General features: G+C 31.7%; 1 pseudogene; it reads left to right on the forward strand.

The window, feature by feature from the left end:
- The first annotated feature begins 4896 nt into the window (after nucleotides 1-4896).
- LOC107940860 (L-type lectin-domain containing receptor kinase IX.1-like) lies at nucleotides 4897-7281 on the forward strand (annotated as a pseudogene).
- The last annotated feature ends 1017 nt before the right edge of the window (nucleotides 7282-8298 follow it).

Below are 8298 nucleotides of genomic sequence, written 5' to 3' on the forward strand. Positions count from 1 at the left end.
GTTGTACACATTGAGTTGCGAAAACTCACCCTTTATTTATTTATCTGTTTAGGTAATCCCCAACAGTAGGTGGATCGGTGTAATGGAGGACTCGACAGTGACCACGACTACATACATTTTGGTTATGAACTTTCTACTTTCGTTTTTTTTTTACTTTATTTTCTGGGGATTTTTTATGTAACTTTGGACTCGGACTTCTGGATTTTTATTTGGGTTTTTGAGCTAGGAACATAAACTAAAAACTGCAACATTAAATTATGGTTTTCCCCAAATTAACTATGTGTTTCTTTTCAAGATAGAAACGGTTTCTTAAAATAATAACAATATATGGGTTTCAAAAGCTTCCGTGATAAGGAAACGTTTTCAAAACAATTCGACTATTACACGTTTTCCGACTAAGTAAAAGATAATGAATGGAATGGATTATGAATCGATATGGTTTGGTTAAAAACACTCTCATGTGACATCGTCAGATCTGCCCATAACGTCTAGGCCGGGTTTGGGGCGTTACCTAAATATTGGAGGGTGGCATTGCCGATAGTAGTCTAGTTGGATTATGATTAATCTATAGCTTGTTCAAACGAAATTGAAAAATTAGAAGTCACCATATATGGAGAGCTTATAATGCGGTTGCTGATCGAATGACTAGTGCACCAATAGAAGCCCCTCAATTTTGACATTGTTTGAGGAACCCCAATCTTTAATTGAAGGGATTTTGTTATATGATAGTGATACTTTTACATAGGTTTAATTAATTTTTTATATAATCACTTTATGTTGTTTTTTTTCTATAAAAAAATAAAATTTTCTCAATTTCTTTTTCTTTAATATTTGATACATTCGAAAAATAATCATCACCCTAAAATCCATTGGATAAATTTATTATGCCTAAACCAACCCTAAAGTAAGTTCAAGATTAAAAAGAAAAATATAAAAAATCTTGAACTAAGCACTCGTGATTATCGAAGTATTACTACTATATTTTATCAACATTGGTTGTATATTCATGTAAGGATAAACTCGGTTAAATAACGAATAAAATAAAAAAAAATAAGAATAAAAAAATTAAATATGTGAATTTTACGTGAAAAAGTTTGTCAAAAGAGGATAAAAAATTATGGGTAAAAAGCGATTTCACTATAATAAAAGAGAGTGCAAAAGATGGAAAGAATTAAAAGAAAAACTTGAAGTCCCATAAGAAAAAAAAACCTTCGAAACAAAGAACAAAATTATCTTAATTTAAACATTCACTTTTATTATAGTAAAATCTCTTTTTACTCGTGGTTTTTTTATCTACTTTTGAGGAGTTTTTCCACATAAAATTTGCGTGTTTGATCTTTTTTATTCTTTTTTTTCACTTTGTTCATTATTTAATCGTGCTTATCCCCTACAAACTAGTATTAGAGCCTGATTCAGCTTCTGCAAATTGACTCGTTCGGTGACACAACAACGATTTTAGACATCGATAAGTTCAACCAATTACAAATTTCAATTTCTGGCAATTTCAGATAATTATAGAGGTAACTGATGTGGTCGAGGAAAAAGGTGATGATTCATTGCTTTTCACATAATCCAGTTCTTAGAGTTGCGTGACCTAAATTCTTGTTAAAATAAAATACGTTATAGGCTATACAAGAGAAATCTGAATAGAACTGTACTTCCTGTCTTTGATGTTGATAAGAATAATGTGTTTTAACCTTACTGTATTATTTCTATTTGACTTTGATTAGAATATGATTTTACAAATTTATAAATAGACGTAGTCTATACTTCTCCTGTATCATTTAAATTCGACATTGTGAATTTTCTTCTTCTTTACCCATGGTTTTTTCTCGAAAGGGTTTCCACATAACAAATCTGTATGTTCTTCTTCTTTCTTCTCTTTGCGATTCTTTACCATTATCAATGAGAATTCTCACACTAGTTGAAGGTGGAGTCGGGTCAGATGTTAGACATGTGCCTGATTTAGAGGCATTCACAAAAGGGTATAAAATATTCTTCATAATTACCACGAAACTCTTACCGAAATTCATATACGGCTACATATTGTCGCCCCAAAAAAAATCTTTTTTTTTTACATCTCAAAATAAGGATATAAAGTCCATTTAAATAGGCTAACATTAGAGTTTTAATTATATTAAAATATTTTTAAAATAATCAGAGTTCAATTGAGAAATAATAACAGAGTTTAATTGAAAAAATACAAAGTATACCCTACATGAATCCTCTAAAAATTTAAAGTTCAAAATCTTGACACTTAAATATATTGTAAAAAGTATTTTAAAAATAATAACAATGTTAACAAATTTTGGTAAATAATAAACTCTTCTGCAATATTTTAATGAAAAAAAAAACCCTTTAGAGGAAGTCTAGGTCCTTCGTTCACACCACAAAGTAATAGATTCCAATCTTAAAAACCCTTTATTTTATTGACCAATTACTTATTATTTACTCCACCAAAGAACACCATTGTGATCAATATTATTTTTAAGATTTAGATTAAGTTAGTATCATTAATTAATCGAATTTTAATTAAGTTATAAAAATTTTAATTTTTTTATTTTAATAATATATAATATTTTGAGACTTTTAAAAAAGAATTCAAACATTAGTTTATTTTATTTATTATTGGATAATTTTAAAGTTAATTTTTTATAAAGTTGGAAGGCTAAATAAATGTTTATGATTCTTTTATTTTGTTAATTAATTAAATTAAAAAAATGGATAATTGGGTGATAAAATTTATGATAAACTATATCTATGGTCACTTCAAAATAAGATTTGTCTTATTTTAATCACTCTAATTATTTTTTTAATTTAATCACTTTAATTAGGAGAATTATTTGAGTTAATCACCATCGTTAAAATTTCGATAATCCACTGAAAAATTGCTAGTGGCTATGGTTCAGAGAGGGGCAGAGAGTGATTTTGATGGTGGGCGATGGGTACGGTGGGGGAGGTTTGGGTGGCTTTGATTCTAACTCACTTGAGGATAAGTAATGGGAGACTTGAAGATGCTGTATGTGACAATGGGTGTTGGGTAGTGAGGAAGATTGAGAGTTGAGCTTGAAAAAAAAAAAAAGAAAGAAAAATAAAGAGAGATAAAATAAATAAAAAATAAAATTTCTGTTGCAAATAATTCAAACTAAAGTATTTTGGGCTAATTAAAGATAGGTCTCAAACTTTAGTTAAAAGTATAAAAAAAAAATATATCGCAAGTCAATCATTCAGTTAAATTTTTAACATCAATGAATAATTATTTTAATTAAAATAAGTAAATTAAAGAATAAAATAATTAAAATAAGACAAATCCTATTTTAAAATAATTATGAATATATTTTTAACACTTCCATAAATTTTGAATTGATTTATTTTAGGCATAATAAATTATTTGGCGAACCAAATTTATAAAAAAAATTATTTTAGCTATTTAGTTAATTTTTTGTCTCGCCCTTAAATTTATATTATTTGTCAAATCACTTTCAAAATAAATGAAAAAGTTAACGTTTGTTAATTTTACTAATGTAACATACATGTGGTTATAAAAAATATTCAAAAAATTATAAAAGTTATTTTAAAAAATTTAAAATTATTAAGACTATTAAAAAGTATAAAAATTACAAAAAAGTATTTTTTTTTTAATTTTTTTAATTTTTAAAAATTAATTAATTGCTTGCATGACATAGACATAAATTGTCACATGGATGTCGTTAACTTTTTAATCTATTTTAGGATAATTGAATAAAAATGTAAATTTAAGAACTAAAAGTGGTAAAAATATTTAAATGAAAAGTTAAAATAAATTTTTTTTAAAGTTAGAGGTTTGAAATTATTTATTATACACAAAGTGGAGAGTTTTTTTTCAAAAAAAAAGTTTAGATATCAATCAGTTAAAAATATAATTTCAAATTGAGAATATTATTTTTTTAGAAAATTATTTTTAAAAATTTGTTTGTTTTTAAAAAGATTAAAAATAATTAATAAAAATTAATTTTTAAGTAGAATGGGAATGGATGTATCTAATATTTATGGGGCTGATCATAATTTTTAATATTGCACCTCCACAGCGGAGTGAAGCGGACGATGACACAAAGTGTACTAACTTTGGAGGGATGAAAACTTTGACAAACATTCATCTTATCTCACCCTTTAGAAATCGCTACTTGTAATTTCTAAAAAGGGTTAATGCACTATTTTATGGCCTAAACTTGATATTTATTTTCATATGGGTTAAATCATTTTTTGGAGTTTGAACTTGACAACTATTCTCGCATTAGGATCTAAATTTATTTTTGTTTAAGTTAGTTCCTAAACTTGACAACTGTTCTCACATTAAGGCCTAAATTAGGCAACTATTTCCACATTGGAGTTTGAACTTTTTTTATTCATATTAATCCTTGAACTTGACAATTGTTCTCATTTGAGGCTTAAACTTGATAATTGTTTCTACATTAGGGCCTAAATTTTAGAGTTTTCAAAGAAATATCCAGGACTAATTTGAATAAAAAAAAGATTTAAACCCTAATGTAAAAACAATTATCAAGTTTACGACTTAACTTGAAAAAAAATTTAAATCCCAATGTGATAATAATTGTTAAGTTTAAAATCTAAAAAGTAATATAACCCTATCCTTTTAACTTTTATTTATTTATTTATTTAAATCAATCAATTCCATATTAAGATTTAGATTTTACTTTCTCCAATTCAATTCTTGAAATTTCCTTAAAACAAAGTTAACTCTAAAATAAAAATAATTACTTAATTTATATAATCGGGACCCAGCATGGGAACATTGTCGAATTCAGCCCAAAAAATGGATCAACCGTCCTTAAAATTAAACCAAATTAAAATTTTTTTATTACGAAGACTTAAAAGTCTTTGTTCACACACCGAAGCATAGTGCTTTTTGGGTTTCCAAACTCTTCTTTAATTATTGTTACTTTATCGACGAAGCAAATTTTTTATTCCACACCTGAAAAAGCAATGTATTACCATGCGTTTGCAGCAACTTTCCTCAAAATCCTTACTCTGAAAATGAAGAATGCTGCGAATTTGTATGTAAAATCTCCAAAACCTGCATTTCTCTTCATATTATTATTCATCCTTGTTGTTCATCTTCCAAAGGCTGCATCAGTGGATGATGATGATAACATCAATTTCACTTTCCCTGATTTCAACCCAAATACGCATCGCATAGTGTATGAAGCTGATGCGCACGCATCAGGCAACGCAATACAACTCACTGCTGACCAAATAAACAAGGGTCTAAATGGTAGTGTTGGTCGAGCCACTTATTACAAGCCAATGCACCTTTGGGACAATTCATCGGGGAATCTCCTACTTGCAGATTTCACCACTCAATTTTCTTTCTCCATTGATTCCTTGCACGATAGCTCATACGGTAGTGGGTTTGCGTTTTTCCTTGCTCCCAATGGCTCAAATATCTCACCTGGATCTGCCGGTGGTTGTTTGGGACTTCAAACTAATTGCAACTCGAATTTGACTTACGACGTCAACTCTAAATTTGTTGCAGTGGAGTTTGATACGTATCACAGTCTTTGGGATCCTGTGGGGATGTCTGAGCACGTGGGCATTGATCTCAACTCTGTCAAGGCTTCTAACTCCACCGTTAAATGGTGGTGGAGTGATATTGAAAATGGGGGAAAAGTTAATGCTTTCATCACTTACAACTCTAGTACAAAAAACTTGAGTGTTTTCTTAGTTGATGCTAGTGATTTTTCTGGTGAGAATTCATCTAGTCTTTCTGCAATACTGGATCTTAGCCGATATTTAACAGAATGGGTCACTTTTGGCTTCTCAGGAGCCGCTGGATTTAAAACTCTGACAGAGCTACACACTATTTATTCCTGGAATTTCAGCTCTACCTTACAAGTTTCCATGAATACAACTATCCATCCTCCAGCAATCGCACCAAGCCTTCCAGTCAACCCCAGAAGGAAGAGCAAGACATGGCTATGTCTAGTTCTAGCCATCGTTAGTGGCATTTTTGCTTTGCTCCTAGTTCTAGGTCTGGTTTGGCTTTTTTGCAGGAGAGGAAAGTATAACAAGATGAGGGATGATGGGCCCATGTCTATCAACGTAGACATGGAAAAATTAACAGCACCTAGGCAGTTTTCCTACAAGGAGCTAAGACTTGCAACCAGTAATTTTGCTGATGAAAGTCTGCTCGGAGAGGGAGGTTTTGGGAAGGTTTATTTAGGCTTCTTGAGGGACATCAACTGTAGTATTGCTGTCAAAAGGATAACTCCACATTCTCAACAAGGGGTGAAAGAGTACGTATCAGAAGTTACAACTATTACCAGATTGAGGCATAGGAATTTGGTCCAACTAATTGGTTGGTCATGACAGTAAGGAGTTCCTCATCGTGTACGAATTCCTTCCAAATAAGAGTCTCGATTACCATCTACATAGAGAACCGTGCTTGTTGACGTGGGATACAAGGTATAAAATCGCTATGGGACTGGCCTCAGCGTTATTTTATCTGCAGGAAGAATGTGACAAATGCGTTTTGCATCGAGACATCAAGTCAAGTAATGTTCTGTTGGATTTGAGTTTCAATGCCAAGCTTGGTGACTTTGGGTTGGCTAGGCTTGTTGAACATGGACAAGGGTCTCAAACAACTAAGGTTATGCTTGGGACTGATGGTTATATAGCACCCGAGTGTCTTGACACATGCAAAGCCATTAAGGAGTCCGACATATACAGTTTTGGTATTGTTGCCTTAGAAATAGCCACCGGAATGAAGGCTATTGCTGTAATTGAAAGGAATGGTAAGAGATTCAAGAGAAAACTGGTGGAATGGGTTTGGGAACTGTACGGAAAAGAGAGTGTTTTCGATGCTGTAGACCCACGATTGTATGGCAATTACGACATGGAACAAATGGAACGGTTGCTCTTAGTTGGGCTGGCTTGTGCTAACCCAAACTATTATGCCCGCCCATCGATAACGCGGGCTATCGACATCCTTGGTTTCAAAGCACCACGGCCCATGCTACCACGGGAGCTGCCGGTTCCAACATATATTGCAGCTTTGGAAGACAATATTGTTACATCTTCGGCATCCAATTCATCCCATACCAGTGGTTCCAGAAGAAGCGAAACCCAAACTTCAGGCAATGGTTCCAATATCCCTTCTTGAAGGATAAAACAAGAACTCCAGGTTCAGACACAGAAGCCAAGCAGTGAGTTCTTGGTTAGTAGTTAACACTTAGTATTTTGCTCTTTTCATTGGCTATGAAGATTACTATTTTGAGATTTTAATTTTGTTCTTGTTTTTGTTCTTGTTATGGTTTTCCAAAGTGTAAAATAATGATTGTTTTCGTTATTAATCAAAGTTCAATTTTCCTAGCAAAATGAACGAATATATAAAATCTTATAAATAAATAAAAACCGATTCGAAGGGTTCCTAGGAGACCCATTGACTTGTAATTAGTCTAAGTCTTTGTAGTTTTATTAACATTGATGGACAAAAATTAAGAATATATTTAAGCAGTAACTGTAGTGGAGCCCCTGACAATACAAGGAGCCAATTACTTCTTGACAAACATTTGCAAATTAATGTCGTGAGAACCAAAAACAAAAAGGAAAAAGAACAGCAATGTCAATTATTACAAGGTACCAAGATTCCTTGGATTTATGTTAAGTTTTTACAGGTAAATTATATCACAGTTTGGTTTTCATCACTAATTAAAGTTACATATAAAAAAACATTCTTTAAAAAACATTTATATGGGACTAAATTGGATCCCTTCATCAATGTTTTGGTCGAGAGATAGAGATTGGAGATGTATACATTCTATCTTTCTTACGGCAAGTGTACAATTACACTCGAGGATGTCAGTTTACAACTTAGTTTATTGATCGATGGGGATATCGTTATAGGGCCAATTATTAGTGTTGATTGGAGTGCAACATGTGAGCAACTACTAGGGAAGGTGCCGAACAAGTTTAGGGTTAGCTGGATCGAGATGAGATGGTTGGAGGACAACTTCCAAACTATCGAGGCTTTAGCGAATGATGTTGAAAAGGAACAATTCACACGCGCATTCATCTTGAGGTTGATTAGGGTTCTGCTAATGCTAGATAAATCTTGCAATTTGATACATTTAAGATGGCTACTACTACTAGTCGACTTAAAAGAATCAGGACAACTTAGTTGGGGATCAGCGGTGCTGGCGACATTATACCGAGAAATGTGTCGAGTGACGATATCGAATAAAACTAAAATCAACAGTTGCATGCTCCTTCATATGGTAAAATTCATTTGACAATATCATT

This window comes from Gossypium hirsutum, chromosome A04, assembly GCF_007990345.1.
Source record: "Gossypium hirsutum isolate 1008001.06 chromosome A04, Gossypium_hirsutum_v2.1, whole genome shotgun sequence".
NCBI lineage: Eukaryota > Viridiplantae > Streptophyta > Magnoliopsida > Malvales > Malvaceae > Gossypium > Gossypium hirsutum.